This window comes from Phocoena phocoena, chromosome 16 (genome assembly GCF_963924675.1).
Source record: "Phocoena phocoena chromosome 16, mPhoPho1.1, whole genome shotgun sequence".
In the NCBI taxonomy this organism is placed as follows: domain Eukaryota; kingdom Metazoa; phylum Chordata; class Mammalia; order Artiodactyla; family Phocoenidae; genus Phocoena; species Phocoena phocoena.
Genome location: NC_089234.1, coordinates 35954334 through 35975994, shown reverse-complemented (window position 1 = coordinate 35975994; position 21661 = coordinate 35954334). Strand labels below are relative to the sequence as shown.

Sequence of the window (21661 nt, the reverse complement as noted above, 5' to 3'; positions counted from 1 at the left end):
TGTATTGGTATATGTGGAGTCTAAAAAAGCCAAACTCATAGAAACTGAGAGCAGAATAGTGGTTATCAGGGGTCAGGGGTTGAGGGCTGGGCAAACTGGGGAGATCTTCATTAAAGGGTACAAACTACAAACTTGCAGTTACAAGATGAGTGAGTTCTGGAGATCACTATAATCTAGTGCTTATAGTTAACAATACTGTATTATACACCTCAAAGTTGCGAAGAGAGTAGGTCTTAAATGGTCTCCCCGTAAAAAAAAGAAATGATAATTATGCAACATGAGAGAGGTATTAGCTGATGCTATGGTGGTATTCATATTGCAATATATAAATGTATCAAATCAACACACTGTACACTTTAACCATACACAATCTTATATATCAATTATATCTCAATAAAAATAAATAATAAAATAAAAATTTTAAAAAGGTGATAAATTTTGTATATGTAACAGTTTTTCAGAGATTCCATTGGTATGTTTCAGAGATTTTTTTCCCTCAATACAAACTACATGAAACCAATTTAAAATACTCTGTGGAAGTGTTACAGCTCTTTTAGAATTTGTCTAGCAGGTTTTTTGGGCCACATGGGAAACCACCTCCTTCCCCCCCGCCCCCCAAAAAAAATACTCTGTGGAAACATGTATGCTAATATTCATAAACAAGAATGCCTGTGTAGTAGACTTTCTACTTTATGAAAAGAGAGTGATATAAAACATCTGGCCGCACATTAGGAACATAACTCAACCCCCAGAGAGACCAAGTCTGTGATATATGTTTTTTCTACTCATGCTTTTAAAACAACATACAACCTTATGATGGGCATTTTTCAGGACTTCCATTTAGCCCAATGGTCACCATGGTAACAATGTGAACACACTGATTTGTATGCACTTTCTCATCTAAGGCTGAATGACCAGAGTAGGCCACTTGGCACCTGACATTTCCAGATATAACAACACATACTCCCCCCAGAGTTCATAAAATTGCCTCTCCGTCAATCTGAATCAGTTGATATGGTAGCCAAAATGGCTGGTTGGTGTTGCTGAAAATCCTGATACTTCTGGCATCGTACACACCAGAGCAGACCAATTTTACCGTATGTTTTTCAAAGTGGCAGGGCACTGGCTACGCCCACGGGTCTTACATGGTGATTGGTTGCAAGATAGGTAATTGGATAGAATCATGTAGATGATTAAACAGGCATCTAGGTAGAAACCAAAAACATTTGAAATGTGGGTAATAAATTAATATTTTTATCCAGATGTTGAATCTTATATAGACACAAAGTAAACTTTTCGTTCATAGCAATTTTGAAGTAGAATGATAACTACTGCTTTTCTGCTTTTCACCTAAGCTGGCTCTAAAATTCACTCTCAAGAAGAGAGTAAAGATTTTTATGAGGGAAATTGGCTAATGTTAGCTGATCAGTACATATTAGTTTAATGAATGAATATAAAACTAATGCCAGTTAGTATTTTTAACAGGGAGTCCCGATAGAAATTCAAAAAAGAATATTTATAATTTGTAAAGTATAATCACAAGAATTTTTAGTCTAGTTAGAAAGTTTATGATTACTCCAGTTTTATAGATGAATAAATATGAGGTTATGCAACTCAAAGACACATAGCAGGTAAGTGGCAGAATAGAATTCAGTATAAGGTTTTCTAATGGTAACTCTCACATCTTTTATAATTCAATATGGTGCTCAATATAGTAGATGAGTTCAAAATAATGCTAAGGTAAACTATGAGGTGAAGTTTTATTTATTTATTTTATTGCTGTTCCTGCAGAATTTGGAAGAGTTTGAATAATATTTAAGGTCCCAAATGTCAAAAACAAAATTGTAATGATTTAAGAAGAAAATACAGGAAACTGTCTTTTACCCACGGATAGAAAAGAAGCCTTTTCATAAAAAAACACAAAAAAGAACAAACCACAGGGCTTCCCTGGTGGCGCAGTGGTTGAGAATCTGCCTGCCAATGCAGAGGACACGGGTTTGAGCCCTGGTCTGGGAAGATCTCACGTGCTGCAGAGCAACTAGGCCCGTGAGCCACAGCTACTGAGCCTGCGCGTCTGGAACCTGTGCTCTGCAGCAAGAGAGGCCCGTGCACCGTGATGAAGAGTGGTCCCTGCTCGCTGCAACTAGAGAAAGCCCTCACACAGAAACGAAGACCCAACACAGCCAAAAATAAATTACTTAATTTAAAAAAAGAACAAACCACAAGTAAAAGATTTTAACTTTACTGCATTAAAATTAAAATTGTACTTATTACAAAGAACCCACAGATAAATTCAAAAGGTGAGTCAAAGACTGAAAGAAGTTATTTGCAATGCATACAACCAAAAAGAATTGTTATTCTGAATTTTTAGGGAAAGTTTACAACTGAATAATCCAACAGAAAAATGAACAAAGGAACAGGAATACGAAACTATGGTCAACTTTGCTAGAAATGCAAATTAAATAACAGGAGGAAATGCAGATTTAACCAATAAAATGCAATTTCATGTAGGTTACTTTGGTAGAGTCATCACCCTTGAGAGAAGCATTGACCCAGAAACAGTGACTTTGAAGGCAGCCAGATCAAGACAACATTTCAGAGAGAGAGCCAAGGGAAATAAATGCACTCACTTCACTCCCCTACCTCATTCTGATCTCCTGCCAAAGCTCCCTATTGGCTTAAATGAACCAGAAACTAGAGAGAGATGGACATGTGGATATAGTCCATATGGCCAGACTGCCAGCACACGTCTGATGAGGCAGGGTAGAGAGTGTATCTGGAAGGATGGATCAAAGATATTTGACACAGAGGCTCTGATGCTTGGTGCCCTGCCCAAATGACAAATGTCTACAGTTATTAAATGTTAAAAAATGTATAATGCACATACATGACAAAACAATTTTTAACTAGCAAATGGAAAACTTTTACATTATTATTTTTAAAAGTCTAGTTTTAAACACTATATTAAAATTCCTCTTTTGATTCAAATGCATAAATTATCTTTCTACTGGGAACATACTTTACAAAACAACCTATTCTCAAAATTAGATTACAAAAATAGAGCATTTTAGTCTATAATACCAATTTCAAATAGTACTATTTTTTGATGCTTTACAAAAAGAGTCCTCGAGGGATCAATTTTAAAAAATAATTTCCTAGAAACATGTTTCCTAGAAACAGTACAGAGAAGTATATTTATTCTCACTGTTCTACAAGATTTTTTATGTTCTTTGAGGCATACCTTGGAGATATTACAGGTTCATTCCAAACCACTGCAATAAAGTGAGTATTGCAATAAAGCAAGTCATGAATTTTTTTGGTTGCCTGATGCCTATAAAAGTTATGTTTATACTATACTGTAATCTGTTAAGTGTGTAATAGCATTATGTCTAAAAAGATGTACATACCTTAATTAAAAAATAATGCTGCTAGAAAAATGGCGCTGATAGACCTGCTCTGTGTAGGGTCGCTACAAACCTTCACTTTGTAAAAAATGCAGTATCTGTGAAGTGCACTAAAATGAAGTATGACTGTAATTTCTTTTCATTTTACATTGTTTGCTTTTGGCCACTGCAAGTAATAATCTAAAATGTGAGAGTTCAGTTTACTCACTTGATTGTACTTTTAATTATACCCTTATGGCACTAAAGGAGCATCTACACAGCCTAGTTCTCTCTTGATTTAGATGGAAGTACATAAACTGAAATCTAGTGAAAGTATCTCTAACAGCTTTCAACTGAGTTTGAAAATGCTTTTCTTTACAGTATGAGCTAGATGGTATCTATATCAGTTAAGGTAACCCAAACGAAACAAACTTTTAGTTCTTAGTAGTCTAATGAAATTCAACAATTCATCCAATGCACATTTTGAGTATCTTCTAAGTGTTCCAGATTTTTGAGCTACATCACTGAATTATAGAGAAAGATTTCTGCGCTCCTAAAGCTCACATTCTGGCCGTGGAGACAAGCAATATGTAATAAACATAATAAATATATGAATTGCATAGTATGTTAGAAATGGATATATGCTACAGAGAATGGAAAAAGTAAAAGAGATAAGAGGGACTGGGTTGTGGGGCATATTGCAGAGTTAGGATTAGCTTCATTGAGAAGGTAATATTTATATCAAGATGTGAAATAAGTGTGGGAGGTGACCAAGCTGGAGGAAGAGCTTTCCAGAGAGAAAAGCCATATTCTATATATAAGAGAGTGTGCATGTCCTGAAATTAAAAGACAAGTGTTACTTAGCTGGTATATCATATCTTTCACTTAACCTCTTCTTTATTACATCTAAAACACCATACTTCCTCACCAAGAATTCTGGTTCTCAAATACAGTGGAGATGATCGAATAAGAATAGTCTCATAATTACCCATTTGCTTTACCTCTTATTCCATATGTAATACCAATACTATTACCACCAATTATGATTACTGAAAATAGTTAAGAAATTTTTTTGGTTGTTCCCATTTCCTCTATTTTCTTGTGGCTTTCAGGATTGTATGTTGCATATAAGAGCATATAGCCATTACATAGTATATTCTCTCCCTTCTATTTACATTCAGTATTAATTCTATAAGTAAGTGTATATTTGATGCTCACCACCAGTCTTATATTGATGTATCTCTATACATATTGATTTTCTGAAGTTTGTTATTTAATTCCTCAGAAAGGGGACATGGCAAGAGCATTTCCTGAGTTCTTGTATGCTGATAACATACATGCTATCTATACTTGAAAGTCAGTTTTGCTGGATATAAAGTCCTTTGCTAAAATATTTAAAATATATTAATCCAATTTGTTGTGGTATAAAGTACTAGTGTCAAATAGTTTGAAGATAATCTAATATTAGTTCTCATTTACTATTTTTTGTCTAGGCACCCAAATACTTTATTTTTAGGGTCCATACTAAAGAAGTATCTTTCTGTTGATGGTTCTAGGTTGATATTTGTAGGTACACAGTATACTCTTTCAAATTGTAGTTACAGATATCTTATTTTTAATTCAGAAAAGTTTTCTTGAATTATAGTTTATCATGTTTTTTTCCCCTTGCTTTGGCATTTTCTTCAGAAATGCATATTATTTGTGTGTTGGATTTTCTTTGTCTATCTTCAGTATTGGTTTTTTCCTCAAATTATTTTCATCTCATTTTCTTATGTGTTACTCCTTTTTATTTATATTAAGACATTATTTACTGTGTTTATTCATTTTTGTCCACTGTAGTTTTTAGTCCAGTGTTAATTTCTAAAATTATTTCCCCCCTTATTTCTAATTCTTGAGTTCTGTCTTCTCATTTCTGAGTTTTTCAAATTCTGATTTATGTGGCTCTTTATATCACATCATTTTATTAACATATTTTTGTTTGTTTTGAAATAGTAAGTTACAGTTTAAATCTGTTTTATGGGATGCCTATCTGGTATACTTTAGTTGTCTATGAGAATACTATTTTGTTCTATATTCTCTCTTTTGTTTTATAGTAATTTTGTGTGGGATTTGTTCCCAATACAGTATATACTGGTCAATTTTATTTGCAACTAGTTTTCTTGGACTTTTAGAAGGCAGAATTCAGAATATCTTTTCTAGTTTAACAGGCCCCCCACCCCCTTTTCTATTGTATTCACATAGTGTGCGAGAATATGGTGATTTGCTTTCTGAAGTTTTCTAGCTCTGTCTCCCTCTCAATTTGTATTTTGACCTTCTCTGTCCTTTGTCTCCATTGTCCATACCCTTTTCAATTTTGATTCCACTCCCACCAATTTCTCTTCAATGTTGAGCCCTCTCTTGGAAGAGAGTCCTGCTCAGTGTAAAGAGTTCACAAGAGCTACTGCTCAATTTCTTTAGACTTTTCCATGGGTCCCTCGTGTGTCTCTACTCTTAGAGTGGTCAAAACCCTTGTTAGCTTTAGATGTTGTTCTCACGTTGACACTCCCTGCTTTTCAGTGAGTACCTGGGTTATTTGGGATTCTATATTCTTTAGGTCACTCCTTTTTTCAGTCACTCCATTTGTGCTTCTTCCTTCAGAAATTATGACACTAGGAAGTTCTAGAAATTGGTGAATTTTTTGGTCACAAACTTGTACTTTGGGGTTAGAGGGAGCACTGTTTTTGTTATCCATAGGTTTTTAGTTTTATTATCTAGTTGCTCTGTCTAAGGGGATTGGGAAGTTACCTAAACCATACTTCCTCTACTGCCTTCCTAGAATCTCCCTCATCTTGCCTTTTATGATTAAAATACATCTGTTTAAATTTTCATCTCATGGAAGACTTGAAAACATTATCTCAAAACATTATCTCATTTTTACCATGGACTCCTGGAGTCCATAAATTGCCATAAGCATTCTCATGACAATTATCCAACAACAACCTCTAAGATGATGAGCTGCCCTGTTTAGAGGATCACTTTCAGTAATTTTTCTTAGCTGAGTTCTTGCTATGACTCAGACCTTTTGAAAGCTGTTTGGAACCTGAGAGATCAATGCCAAGTATTCCTCTGGGGCCGGGAGCAGCAACTTTTCCATTATACACCCAGAATCATCATTTCTCAAAACTTCTGCCTTTCAATAGAAAAACATGATCATTAGTGTTAGAATGATTTTCCTTTCAGTAGTTATCACCGATCTCATCTGGACCTGAATAAGCTAAAAATATCTTGGGAGTTGGCATATTTCCACATCTTCTAATGGGCCATAGGCCAGGGTTTCATTTTCAAGTTCCCTAAAATCACATGAGAAGTGAGATTTTGATATTATTAATATAGCTTTTTAAAGATAATCAATGAATCATCATATTCAGCCAATTATTTACTTTTATATTACCCTCACAGTACTTACTCATGATGTTATTTTGGGGGGCCAATCAGTCCCAATGACTGACTTGTCTAAGATATAGACAGTCTTATTGAGTCACTGCCTAACACCCTGCATGATTCGAGAATATCTTAAAACAACAGTTATCAGGATTTCCAAATCCAGGAAGAAGATTAAAGGACATTCTTTAAATACATAATCAGTACTACAGCACCTAATTAAACAGATTTCTATTAGGGGGTGAAAATGTCATTAAATTGGCTGTGTGCTGCTGTGATTAGTTATTCAAGTAAACCTGTGAAGCCAAATGAAAGTTCAAGCAGTCATAAGCATTCTAATAATGCATCTATTCTAGAATTTTTTCCCAGAAATCACCATCAATTTTGTTAGGCAGTATTCAGAATCCATTACATTCTACTTTCTTGAAAACTCAGAAAACATCAGCACCATTATCCTATCCATTCCTTTTTCACAATTCTGGCTAGTTAGATTTTGTCAGAGTATACCAGAAGCAATTCCTTCAGAAGTAACATGGTTCAAATCTTCAGTTCATTCTCAAATGAGGGGAAGCACAGCACCCTCACACACTGTTGGTGTGATGTAATCTATTACAAGTATTCTGAAGGGTAATTTGGAATTAGATCCAAGAAGTCTACAAAAGAATATTCTCTTTAATTTAGTAATCCCACTTCCAGGATATATATATTCTAAAGAAACAATGAGAGCTGTACACAAAAGTTTCTGTGAAAAATACGTTCACTGAAGCACTTTTAGAATAGGGGGATCCTAGAAACAACCATGTTCCACCACCATTAGGAGAATGGATAATGAGGTATGCAACAGCTACACAGATGGTGGAAAACAATACAGCCAATAAAATATCATGTTTGGGAATACTCAGAACTAGGAAATGATCAGTACATTTAATTTTTTAAAAAGCTGAAATTTGTATATAAATTTAAATTTGTTTTATGCACATGGACACTGCAAGTGTCTGTGTGTGCGAGAGAGAGAGAACACAGAGACACAGAGAGAAAGACAAAGAGAGACACAGAGAAAGAATTTTAGACACCAACATCAGGCTATAAGAAATTATGCATTTTTATATTTCTCTAATTTTTTTTTTTTTTTTTTGCAGTACGCGGACCTCTCACTGTTGTGGCCTCTCCCGTTGCGGAGCACAGGCTCCAGATGCACGGGCTCAGTGGCCATGGCTCACGGGCCCAGCCGCTCCGCGGCATGTGGGATCTTCCCGGACCGGGGCACGAACCCGTGTCCCCTGCATCGGCAGGCAGGCTCTCAACCACTGCGCCACCAGGGAAGCCCTATTTCTCTAATTTTAATTTAATGTTCTTCAATCCCCTACTCACTCACTGTCATTCTTAGGGCCTCCTTCCACCTCAAAGAAACTTAAAAAAATATATATTGGATTTAAGTAGTTACAGAAAATAGATGTAGGGACCAAGTTATTAATCCATGATATTTATCATTTTTTCAATGCTCCTAAGCTACAGGATATACCTATCAAGTGTGGTCCCTACAATTTGTCTCTTAGACACTAATGCTTCTGGAAGCTGCAGGGATGTTTCTCACAGCGGTCCTGCAAACTGGCACATATTTGGAACCCTGTAACTATTTCCCAATCTGGAGATCTCATTTTTCATTGTTCCCTAGTCCAGGGCAAAGCACTAAATTTTCCCTGGCTCTTTGCTTCTGACTCTGTCTCTCAAACTTCTTCCCTTCAGAGACACATTGAATCTTCATAAAGGGAATTAAGCCCCAAAACTCTTGATTTTCACAATGGTTGGGAGGAAGTAATAGGGAATCCAATTTTCTTTCCTATTGGTGGAAGTGGGGAAAGAGATGTTAGTACATACTTATTTCTTAATTACTCATCCTATTACATAAACAAAGCAGAAAAAAATTTAAGACTGAGATGATATGTAACAGAACAGTGTTCATCACTGGGTACAAGGATAGTGAGTGGAGTTTTTGTTTGTTTAGTTTGGTTTTTACTTCTAGCTATTTTCCTATTTTTCTATAATGAGCACATAGAACTAGATAAAACTTATAATTAGAAAAATAAACATTTCATATTAAAATGGAAAGAAACCCTATCCTAAAAGACTGATAGTTGCCCTCACTGAGAAGAATCAACAGGTATATTGGTATAAGAATATGCTAAATGTTTGTATTATTCAAGAATTATTGATGAACAACCAATGTGACGAGACTAAATGGATCAGTGAATGTAGAATCCCAGACATTGTATGTGGGCAGAGAGAAAGAATATGTAGAACTACGGAATACATGAGCTGAGATTGAGAAGATCTATAATGTAGGGATGAGGATGAAGAGACAAGATGCTTTGAAGTAAACCGGTCTTTGGTCCTCTTATGGAAAGCCTACCTGTGAACCCTCACAAGATAAACAGCAAGAAAGGAAAAGAAAGTCGCTTGGAAGCAGAGAAGCATCTGTTGGCATTTTGTCCAGGGCTAAAACCTGGAAAGGAAGAAACATTCAAATAATTACTAGACAACAGATTCGGTGCTACCACAGTTTACCCTAGCATTCAGTTAGTAACATATTAATCTCCGTAGGACATTCCTTCAAAAAATGTCTCATGAATTATCTTAATTAAGGTTTTTATTAATAGTTTTCTTGACCACTCACTTGTACAGCCAATGATTCTGAAGGCCTTGCACACTTTTAAAGAGACAGTAGCTGGATAAGAGAACAGAGAGTAGAGAGTAAAGGGGAAAGATGATTTAGATATGCTGGAAAGGATGGGTGTTTCAGAAGACCTAGAAATGCAGAATAAGAAACGTTTATCCCCTAGTTCTACCAACAGTAAGGGGCCACAGAAGATTTTGAGAAAAGGAAGAGAAATGTCAAAATATGTTTCCCAGTAACATGAATTTAGCAGCAGGAAAAAATGGGTGGGGAAGATACTGGGGCAAAAGTGAAACAAAGGAAAACACAGTTAAGTGGATATAATGATGTTGGTTTCCAAGCAGAAATAAGGACCAGGGCTTTCATTCCAACCAACTATACATCCTCTCATTTTGGTGAATTTAGCATTACATTAAATACTCCGGTTTTTAAGTTTGTAGTTTGCTCATTTCTAACTATTCCTTCTTCCACCACCTCTCTACTACCTGCTCACTTGGTCATATTCTAGATTTTGTCATTACAAAAAGTGATATCACTGTGTAAGTGTCATCTGTCACCTCATTGTTCAGCAGGATTGATTCCATTTCTCTGGCTGGACAAGTGGGAGTCCCTCCATCCTTCCCCACTCCATGTGTGCCCTTTCTGAAGGTACAGTGGCTAACTCTCCTTGATGAAGGAAGACTATTCTCCCATAAGAATCACGGATCAGCATGATGCCATTTAGGAAAAAGCACGTCAGATCAAGAACTCAATCCCTCTCAGTACTATTTTGTTTTGTTCTGTTTTGTTTCTTCTTAAATGAGCTCATAATAAGAGAACGCAGACTTTTGACTCTCACTTTCCATGACTCAACTTTTCCTTGGTGTTTGTAACGAATTCTTTTCATTTTGTAGTATAAATTCAAAGAAAAGGGCTTCAAGACCACAATAAGCTCTCTGGTCATCAGCTTTTATAATTAGTTCCTCAGAGATGTGGCTGCATCTCTGTCAGTGATAAGTAGATCAAAAGTCCCTTATTTTAATTATAGTTGATACAAGGAAGTATTTTTTTTCCCTGAAGTTGTATGAATTGAATTCTGATCACTCAGAGTATGGGTAAATGACTTAAGTCTCCCCATCTAAGTTTAAAATTCTATATTTTCTGTTCTTAAAATGTTTCTCTATCAAGTAAACATATTTAAAAGACATATTTTGTTACATGCATGTCAAGACAGACCATGAGTCAAATCTAAATTTCCTTTTAGATTAATACTGTAAATCAATAACATCTGTTGATAAGAACTTGTAAGGAATATGAAATGTTAACAATATTCTTCATTATAAATGGCAATTGCTATCCTATTCGAGAAGTGATTGAGGTTCCCTGGATGTGTGTTTCTCTTTTACTAATATGTAAGATGAAAATAAATATATAGAGTGCATTTTCTATAGGAAGTCATCACAATTCATGGGAAATGGGAGAATCTTCTTCAAAGTGTTTAAGCTATTTCTTTGTCTAAAATCATAAAACGTTTGGATGACAAATTTCAGGATAGAAAAAGCAATGTATAATTTCAGGGCAGGCTCAAGTGGCCACTCCAATTTACCTTTTTAGTTTGCATTTACCTTAGTAGAATAAGCCCTCTAACTTTTCTCACCCTCTATAAAACTTTTCAATGTCTGATTTGTACAACCCACGAATCATTTTACTGTTTTATTTTGTTTTAATATGTGTGTTTCATTTTTGTCTAGATGATAACCTCTTAAGGATAAACACGATTTCTCTTTGTTTTTAAATTTTTCTTTAGGACTCAGCACTACACCTGGAACATGGTAGGTGCTGAATAAACACAATAGCTAATCTTCCTAACACAATTTTTAGTGATTAGGTGAGTTCTTCCCAAACCTATATATATTAGAACCACTTGGGTAATGTAAAACAAAATCCAGGTCCTACTCAGGCTTCCTGAATCTGTGAGTAATAGGGCTAAGGAATTGTTAGATACTGACATAATCTATCTACTGTACTGAGCACTGCTCAGTACTCTATTAGTTATTTTATTTAAAATACTCTCAACAATCAATTTAAATTACTCTCAAAAATCCTATAAAGTTGATGTTAACAGCTATGTTACGCTATTAATAATAATAGTAATAATAGTAAACAATAATGTTAACTAACATTTCAGAAACAGAGATCTGATTGAAATAAAGAGGTGTTTCTTTGGGGTTTGTTAGGACCACAGCCTGGAAGATACAGATTCGAGAAGCGCTTGAATTGTGTTCTGCTGGACTACAAAACGGGGGAGGCTTATAAAGGCCAAAATTACAAGGCCACGGTCAGTTACATGAGTTGTGTATCAAGAATTATCACTGGAGCTGGCAAAAAGTAAGGGTCCTTGTTAACCAAGAAGTGGCTGGGGTCTGAAATGATTGCAATAGTTACAAGGGGGAAAAACCTTAAGATACAAGGCTACAGCTAGCAGATATTGTTCTGAAAACAGCTTGTGTCCTTGGGTTAGGTACAGATTAAGATTAACTTGAACTTTCTCAGTGGTGCAAGGATGTGTCTGAAGCCAGGTCCTCAAGGGCCACCAGACACCATTTGTGTGTGCCTCAACAGTGATTACTCCATTCTAATTTCAATTTGTCATCAGTAATGATAACAGCTAACATTTGCTATGTGCTTATTCTATACCAAAATTTAAGTGTCTTTCACTCATTAACTGATAAGAGGACAAAAGGAGTTAAGTGACTTCCTGAGATTTGGAAGCTAGCACATGGAAGAGGCTGGATTTGAACTCATGTTTTCAACAGCAAAACTTTTTTCGCTGCATCATGATGTCTTCCAGCAAAAAGTTTATTTGCTAACTTACAGCAAAATGCAACATTCTCACATTACTTAAAAGCACCCTAATCACACTTCTCCCATTCTCTCTATGGTTTTTGTTTTCTGAGATTTCTATTCAGGGGAGGCTAGTCTGCCCAAAGTTTCCTCAGTCAATCTCTAAGGTATCTTCAAGGCTATTTTACAAGCAGAAACCATAGCTGTCTCAGACTTCTCTATTTACCCAAATGATAGAGGCCAATAACCTGGATTACTAGTCTACACAGGTCAGATGTAGAGAATATGGGAGTAGTCCCTCTGCGAGACAAAAAAATATTGATAAATAAGTAACTCAGAGAATATAATAAAATTATCTTCCATTATAGAAGCCTAGCCACTGACTCTATTCTTAACAATTGCTTTTTTTCCAATACTTATCAAAGTTAATCTCACAGAAAGTTCAGTATTTTATGATCTTTCCGATTTTCTTATCAGTCCCATTTCAGCTGTGCTGTGTAAACAAATTTAGGCTCTCCCTGATATCTGATGAGACTCTCATTTTACTTTTTAAAATCATTAGGACTGGAATCATAGTCACCATCCAACCTTCTCTGCCTACTCCTCTAAACCCCTGCCACAAAACAAAATCCAGGCTTTCTCACTGAAGCTGGATTCACTTACATGCTAAAAAATAAGGTGTGTAAATGCTGTGTCAAAGTTAACAGTTCTGTACTTGACAGGATGCCACATACAAGCTAAAATGTCCAGATAAAGCACATGATGGAAAAGACTTGGGAATTTGGAGTGGAACACCTTGGGTTGTGGAACTGTTCCCGGCTTTTACCAATTTGTTCAAAAAAGTCACCATTCTGAGCCTCAGTTTTCGCATTTGCAAAATGTAAATAATAATATGTATGGGATAAGGTTGTGGTGAAGACTAATGAGATAATATATGCCTCACTGCCTCCCACCCCACCCAACAGGGACTAGCACGCTGGTCTCGGTGTGCGTTTCCTTCCAGCCCACTGATGAGCTTTGCCTCTGTAGGGAAGTGGGGACAAAGTCTGAAGCGGCACTTAACCTTGTGCCTAAGTCAGCAATGGGCGGTCTCTGCCACTCACGCTGACTGACACATGCTCCTCAGGATTCCCATCAAGTTAACTCAGAGTTCTAAGACTTCAGACACAAACTAGAAATCCTGTACAAGTGATATCATGCAATGGTGAGAGGAAAGAGAAAAGCAATGTGAGATTTATGCAATAAATGTGTGTGGGCAGAGAGGTGAGGCAGGCACCATCTTAAAGGAATAAAGTCTTGATGATATGGTTTTTATATCTCACTAATATCCTTCATTGATTGTCCAGACATCAACCTTATTTTTTTAAATAAATAAGAATGAGGAAAGCATAATTTGTCCATGCAAAGTGCCCCCAAGTGCTCTATTTCCATTGAAAGAGTGGTGTACAGGGATGAAGAAACACAGGTACCTCTAGATCTTGGAATATCATATACTAAGAGTGCCAACAATTATTCAAAAAGTATAGCAGAATTTTATGAAACTTTTCACACCTCTATTTCTCACTTGATCTTCTCAACAACTCTCTGAGATGGACAAGGAATATATCATTGTTGTTTCCATTGTATAAATGAGAAAACTGTGACACTTATCCACTATGTCATGCTGCATAATAACCCCCAAATTTCAGTGGGTTACAAAGACAAGTGTCTACTTCTCACTCATACACAGGGTAGTTGTGAATTACCTTGGCTGTGTTTCATATCTCCTTTATTCTAGGACCAAGGCTGAAGTAGCAGCTCTCTCATTTGCATGGCAGAGGTGAAAGGGAAATAGTGGAGCTAGCTGAGACTTAGCATACAGCACTCTACTCACGTTTCTTTGGCTAAAGCAAGTCACATGTTCAAGCCTATTTTTAGAAGTAGAGGGACTATAATCCTTTTATAGGGAACAGAGGGAAAAACAGGACAACATGCACAGAAAGTATTAGAGGTGAAATTAAAACTGAGATTTTTCTGATCCTTAAGTGCACTACTATTAGACCTAGCATACTCCAGTGGTGAATGGACATAGTCAACACTGAAAACTAATCTACTGTGTGAGTTAATGAAAGAAAGAAAAACAGGATGAATGAGTGTTATCCATGTGGTTTCCCCTTCTTTGTGTGAGAATTCTAGTGGATAATTATTGAGACTGTTGATTGCCAGGTATCTTAGATGTCTCCACACAGCTCATAACCATGTAGGATTAAGTCCAGAAGACTAGGACAAACACCAGAAATATACCAACACAGTCTAAAAGAAATGCCATAACAGGAGAGTTTCTCTACAAGATAATAAACACTGCTACACTTCAAGAGCAGTCTTTGAATAAAAGCTAAAGATTAACAATTCTTACCAGTAGGACATTGAGAAGATGGACATGAGGTTCATCATGGTTAAAGGTTCTGATTCTTTCACAAATATACTCATAGGAATGAATGAAAGACTTGATTTATAAATAGAGTGTCAAGAAGGTGCACTTGTGCAGGTTGGAATGCACAGCTTATTTCAATTCAGCTTTTCCCACAATTAGACTGCCAACTTCCTTCTTAGTCATTCAACAAGTATTTACTGTGAGCCAATTATATACCAGAAATGATTTAAGGTACAAGAGGTATAAATTTTAAAAGGAATAAACATTTCCTCTTCACATGAACCTCTTTTCTAGTGTAATAAACAATGATTTCTCTGACTGCATATATAAGAAAATAAAATATATGGAAAGTCAGATCGTCATAAATTCTACAGAAAAAAAAAAAGGAGTAAGAAATTTCAGATGAAGAGATTGGTAGGGCGAATTGTAATTTAATAGAATGGTCATGGAAGGATTTGAGAAGATGACCCTTGAACAAAGGCCAGAATGCATTGAGGAAGCAAACCATGTAGATCTGGGTAAGAGTGTTCCAAGCAGAGGAAACAGAGTATTCAGCAGGTCTGAGAAAAAATGAGCAGCCAGTGTGGCTGGACCTGAGTCAATCAAAAGAGGATAAAAGGAAGAAATTAGTTCAGAAGGGTAACTACTATAACCCATGCTTTGTAACTAATGCAAAAGATGGCGTTCGGTAAAAGTTTGTTGACTGAGATAAGGCATCAATAAGCATTAGTTACATTTGAACAGTGGAGATAAGGTAGATGAAGAAATTCTGCATAACTTGGAATGTCTGTGGAGTTTTACAGCGTCTGAATCCTACCCTGTGATGCCAGATGCTGTTCAGCTCTGCATGGCAGAAGGATATGAGCATGAATCATCACTGACTCATGGACCCAGCTCATTTCACCTCCAGTGCTCGCCTTACGTCACAATGACCTTTCCTGACCCCTTGTAATGGCAGCACAGTGGGGACCACAGTTCCTGGACAGTGCACTGTGAATAGGGTGGTAAGCCAGTACTGTTTCTTGCCCCTGGGAGTGAAAGGGAAAGTGAAGCCAAAGAACAATGATTTAATGTCACATTTTTCTTCCCTCAATCGAGAAATGTATCAGAAAATCACCATAAAACTTCCTATTTTTAACAGGTAGTCTTTGCAAAGTGATCTTGGTCTTTTTCAGAGAGTCAAGGACTTTTTAAAGACATTAAAGAATTTATTACTTTTACTCATGTAGAATAAAATACAGGAAAATAAGGATCACAGAATCCTGAAGTATTTCCTTTAGAAACATCCTGGTTGGAAAAGGAGTTTCTATTTTTAAGAGGGAGATGAGACTAGGTTATCTTAAATCCTTTTTAACACAAAGTTTGTTTAATATTAATCCACTAAATTGGAAAAATTCAAATACTGTTTTGATTGAGGTAGAAATTTAGCCAAATGCCTTTACACTGTTCCCAACTGCTATGGACTGAATTGTATCCCCCAAATTCATATACTGACACTCAAACCCCCGAGGTGACTGTATCTGTAGAGAAGGTCTTTAGGAGGTAATTAAGGTTAAGTGAGGTTATAAGTGTGGGGCCAAAACTTCATAGGTCTGTGGCCTTATAAGAAAGAGAGAGAGCTTTCTCTTTCTCTCTCTCTGCCATGTGAGGACACAGTGAGAGGGCAACCAGTAGCAAGCCAGAAAGACAGCCCTTACAGACACTGAGTCTGCTGGTATCCTAATCTTGGATTTGCTGTCCCCAGAACTGTGAGAAAATAAGTTTCACTTGTTGAAGCCACTCAACCTGTGGAATTTGGTTATGGCAACCTGAGCAGATTAAGTCACCAACCTGCCCACCTTTCTAGAAATGATGTTTATTCCTGAAGGAAAAATTGATTCATATCTCATGCTTGTTTGGGAGATAAATTCTGAAAATTTATACGACAGTCAAATATATGTGAGACTTTAAGATCTTCACTTAGACTGCCAATGTCTCACTGGTATGGACTGGGCCTACTGGTCCACCACCAGCACATGGGGTGAATGGAAAAATGCATGCAAAGAATCTTTTCTCTGGTGAAACTCTGGGAAAGAAGGAAAATACTGAACAATATGTTGCCTTGCAGCACCCATGTGAAATGAAAGCCTTGCTGTCTTTGGCACCCACCTCTGTGCTCATTATATGTCAGGATACCAAGCAGTAGAAAATTCATTTGTGCTTTTTATTTTTCTAATTTAAAATTACTGGCTTGATACTAGCTCACTCAGTATCAAGATTCTGTCTCGAGATCAATAAAAGCAACCACGTTTGGTTTTTTTTTTAACATCTTTATTGGAGTATAATTGCTTTACAATGGTGGGTTAGTTTCTGCTTTATAACAAAGTGAATCAGCTATACATATACATACATCCCCATATCTCCTTCCTTTTGCATATCCCACCCCTCTAAGTGGACACAAAGCACCGAGCTGAAATCCCTGTGCTACGTAGCTGCTTCCCACTAGCTATCTATTTTACATTTGGTAGTGTATATATGTCCATGCCACTCTCTCACTTCATCCCAGCTTACCCTTCCCCCTCCCCGTGTCCTCAAGTCCATTCTCTATGTCTGCATCTTTATTCCTGTCCTGCCCCTAGGTTCTTCAGAAACATTTTTTTTTTCTTTTTTAGATTCCATATATATGTGTTAGCATACGGTATTTGTTTTCCTCTTTCTGACCTACTTCCCTCTGTATGACAGTCTCTAGGTCCATCCACCTCACTACAAATAACTCAATTTCATTTCTTTTTATGGCTGAGTAATATTGCATTGTATATATGTGCCACATCTTCTTTATCCATTCATCTGTCGATGGACACTTAGGTTGGTTTCACGTCCTGGCTATTGTAAATAGAGCTGCAATGAACATTGTGGTACATGACTCTTTTTGAATTATGGTTTTCTCAGGGTATATGCCCAGTAGTTGGATTGCTGGGTCATATGGTAATTCTATTTTTAGTTTCTTAAGGAACCTCCATACTGTTCTCCATAGTGGCTGAATCAATTTACATTCCCACCAACAGTGCAGGAGGGTTCCCTTTTCTCCACATCCTCTCCAGCATTTATTGTTTGTAGATTTTTTGATGATGGCCATGCTGACTGGTGTGAGGTGATACCTCATTGTAGTTTTGATTTGCATTTCTCTAATGATTAGTTATATTGAGCATCCTTTCATGGGTTTGTTGGCAATCTGTATATCTTCTTTGGAGAAATGTCAGCTTAGGTCTTCTGCCCATTTTTGGATTGGGTTGTTTGTTTATTGGATATTAAGCTGCATGAGCTGCTTGTATATTTTGGAGATTAATCCTTTGTCAGTTGAAAAGCAATCACATTTTAATGCCACTGTAGGCTTAGGTACCTGAGATTTAGCAATACCCTCAAATAGATGTCAGCACATAAAACAGAAAAAAAAGTTTATTGCACACAAGAAATTCTAAGTACATAAAAAAGTACGAATTCTTACCCCTAGATGTTTGTTTTTTGCTTTACGCGGGCCTCTCACTATTGTGGCCTCTCCCGTTGCGGAGCACAGGCTCCGGACGCGCAGGCTCAGTGGCCATGGCTCATGGGCCCAGCTGCTCTGCAGCATGTGGGATTTTTTTTTTCTGTAGTGTCTTTTTCTGGTTTTGGTATTGGGGTAATGGTGGTCTCATAGAATGAATTTGGGAGTGCTCCATCCTTTTCAATTTTTTGCATAATTTGAGAGGGGTAGATATTAGCTCTTCTATGCATGTTTGTTAGAATTCCCCAGTAAAGCCATCTGGTCCTAGACTTTTGTTTTGCTGCCATCTGAGCAGCATCTCTGTGTTCACCTGGGCAGGTGTCCTTAGCACCAATTGTTCTCTCTCCCTGTCTTCCTTGGCCAGGCAGCTGGGCCAACTGTGTCCCCTTTGCTTTAAAATAAAGGTCTTGGAGAAGCTTCATAACTTTGCCCCTTTGGTCCATTAAATTACAAACAAAACTCACATCTACTGAATTTACAGAGGCTACTGCTAGGTTCTTACCCCTTCACACTTCCTCACTCTTTCTTGCCTCCTTCTTTCAGCTTTATTTGACATCACTCTCCTGCTTTCTCATTCTCTGACTCTAATTTGAGTGATAAGCTTTCTCTTTGACTTACACACCAATCTGTTTCTGGGCTCTGGGTCTTCCTGCCTGCTTGTCCCTTTGATTGGAATTTTCTTCTCTTTCCTGTTTACTTGATCAATTTTTTTTTTTTATCTTTTATATGTCAACTTAGATGTCAGGAAACTTAGTGTGATCTCTCAGGTTTCTCATTTTATGTATTCAGTGTATATTGTGCTTCTGTAAGACATATTTATTAAAATTAAATTACTTCTATATTTATTTGTCAACTGTTTGCCTCCTGCACCAGCCCATAAGTTGCTGTTTTGTTCAAGGATACAACTCCAGCACTTACCACCATGCCTGGCAGATAGTAAATTCTCAGTAACACTTGAATGGATGAATGAATGAATGAACATGTGACTTGCACATCCCTTTCCCATTACTTCTCATGGTAAATATAACTTCTTCTTTGACTAGTTCCTCTACCAAAGCTAATCATCCTCTACTATAATACAACATGCCAGACAGAAGGTTCATTCTTCCCTCCATTCCAGAATTTTATATTTATACTTTTCAGTCCAAATTCAAATAAGCATATTTGCTGAACTCTCAGAGATTCAAAATATCTCTTTAATCAATTCCCAATATGTAGCTGTTGATTCTTTCAGCCTTAGTTTGCTCAGCAGAGTCGTATGGTTTCTGTCCGTAAGAGTCTCCCCTGTACTCTATGGCTAAAGAGCTCCTCTCAATGTCTGTGAAGCAGATCAAGGTCAATCTCCTCTTGACGACGTTCGCTAAACAGCCTCTTCCCCTCACTGTGGTCCACACTTTTTTTCCTTTTCTTTCTTATACTCCTTGTCTTTGTGGTTCTTGCTGAAGATCAAAGAGCGATATACAGGTCTCTTTCAAATCTGTTTCTGCGGCCTTTGTCTTGTCTCCTTCTAGCAGGTATTTTGGGATTAAAGCCCGGCATGCTTCCACTCCCTTTCTGCCTGCATGCTCCGCAACCTGGGGAGGTTTCTTGCTTGTCAGCACTTTCTCCAATCATAGTTTAACTCTTCTTTTTAAACCTCACTATGGAGGAAATACTGGGACCCTCGTGATAACCCCAAAAGTCAGCAAGCATCAGATAAGATTTTGGGAAAACTGTAGATTTAGGGACAGAGAATCTATAGAGAATCTCCACTTAAGGTTGCAAATTTCTTTTCCTAGTATGTGAAGCAAGTATATGTTTTGGTGGAGAATTTGATTCTCCAAAAATGCTTCATGTGAACTGCCCATAAGAAAGCTAGTTGGAGTGATAAAGGTCAAATTTCCCAGGGGACTCTCAGTATTTATGTCCACAGAGAAGGAAGATTTGGGGCCCAGAACCAGAGTCCTCCAGTCATCTCATCCTGGCCTAGTGGGACCTTCAGTGGGAACCAGAAGCCCTGGGGGCCAGTCACTCCATTCAACTGCTGGCGCAGAGTTACAGGCAGAGGAAGAGAAGTTGAAGAATGTGGACTAAGGTGACAATAAATAAAGATGTCTTGCAAAAATAAGAGAGCAGCTGTGCAGGGCCAACGACTGGGAAGGTAGGGAAAGGGAAAAAGGGAAGTATTGCTGTGGATTATAAATTGTAATTTTAAGATTTTAACCAATACTGAATTCCTTCTTTAATTACTTTTGGCTTTTAGACTGTGTTTTTTTTTTTTTGGACTGCAGTGCTGTGCAGAGACTGGGCCACAGGGTTGTGTTTTTTTTGGTTTGGCTTTTGTTTATTGGTTTTTGTGGGTGTTTTTCCTTAATGTTGCTCTTTTTGGATTTCATTTCTTGCCTGTGGTTTTGTACTTAGTTACAATTCTCAGCTATGCTTCTGATGAACAAAATCAACACAGATCTTATGCCAAGGGTATATTTTCACCATGACTGCCTGACCACTGGATACAGGGTGTAGGGAGTAGGGCTAAATTAGATGTGAGTCATTATGGTTCTTGGAATATAAGTACAAAGTCAGTGGGGAGAATGTACAATTGAGGACAGGATGCTGCAGGCAGACAGACTCACACAGCATTACATGAAACTGTAAACTTGAAAGGAGTGTTGTTTTTAATCTGAACTCCATGGATCCTCAATATCATAAGCTATCAGAGTCCTTTGAGGACAGCAAGAGGACTCAGGGGAAATCAGTCAAGATGGCAGAGTAGGAGGTCATGAAACTCACCTCCCTCCATGAACACATCAAAAATACATCTACATGTAGAACAATTTTCACTGGAAACTGGCAGAAAGACTCCTGTACAGCCAAGACTGTTAGAAAGATCTACATGTAATCAGGTAGGAAGGGAAGAAAAGTGAACAGGTTGGGACTTGTGCCCCTGGAGGGGACTCAGAGGAGAAGGGAGAATACACAGGTGGAGACCTACCCCTGGGGAGTGGGTGGTGAAAACCACAGATTGGGCACCCCAGGCCTGGGGTCCCACACAGAGGAGATGAGCTCCCTTGGCTGGTTGGAGGACCTCTGGGACTAACAGGAGGGCTGTGGGAAGCCTAGCCTTTGCTCATGAGGAGTTTGTACCCACTGGCTTGCCCCCAAAAGCAGAGTGGAGAGGGCAGTTAGAAGAATGCTCTAGTGCTGCCAGTTTTCCTGCAACTGCCTCTATGTGAGCCCCTGCCCGAGCCACAGGCCAACATTCCAGCCCCACTTTCTCCACATCACACCATGGCACAGGATCTAGGGCTGTCACAACCAAAGAGAAAACTTGGCTATGGGATGCAGCGGCAACCTAGTCCCAGGACGGAGCCTGGCTTGGGGAGGGGCAGCAGCCATTATTACATACTCAAGCAGTGCATCAGAAGCAGCCCAGAACTCTGACAGTG

General features: G+C 37.7%; 1 non-coding gene across 1 annotated transcript; it reads left to right on the top strand.

Moving 5' to 3' along the window:
• Positions 1–537: 537 nt before the first annotated feature.
• LOC136136773 (U7 small nuclear RNA) lies at positions 538–598 on the top strand. The gene has a single exon (XR_010656702.1). It is a non-coding gene; the product is annotated as a U7 small nuclear RNA (small nuclear RNA).
• The last annotated feature ends 21063 nt before the right edge of the window (positions 599–21661 follow it).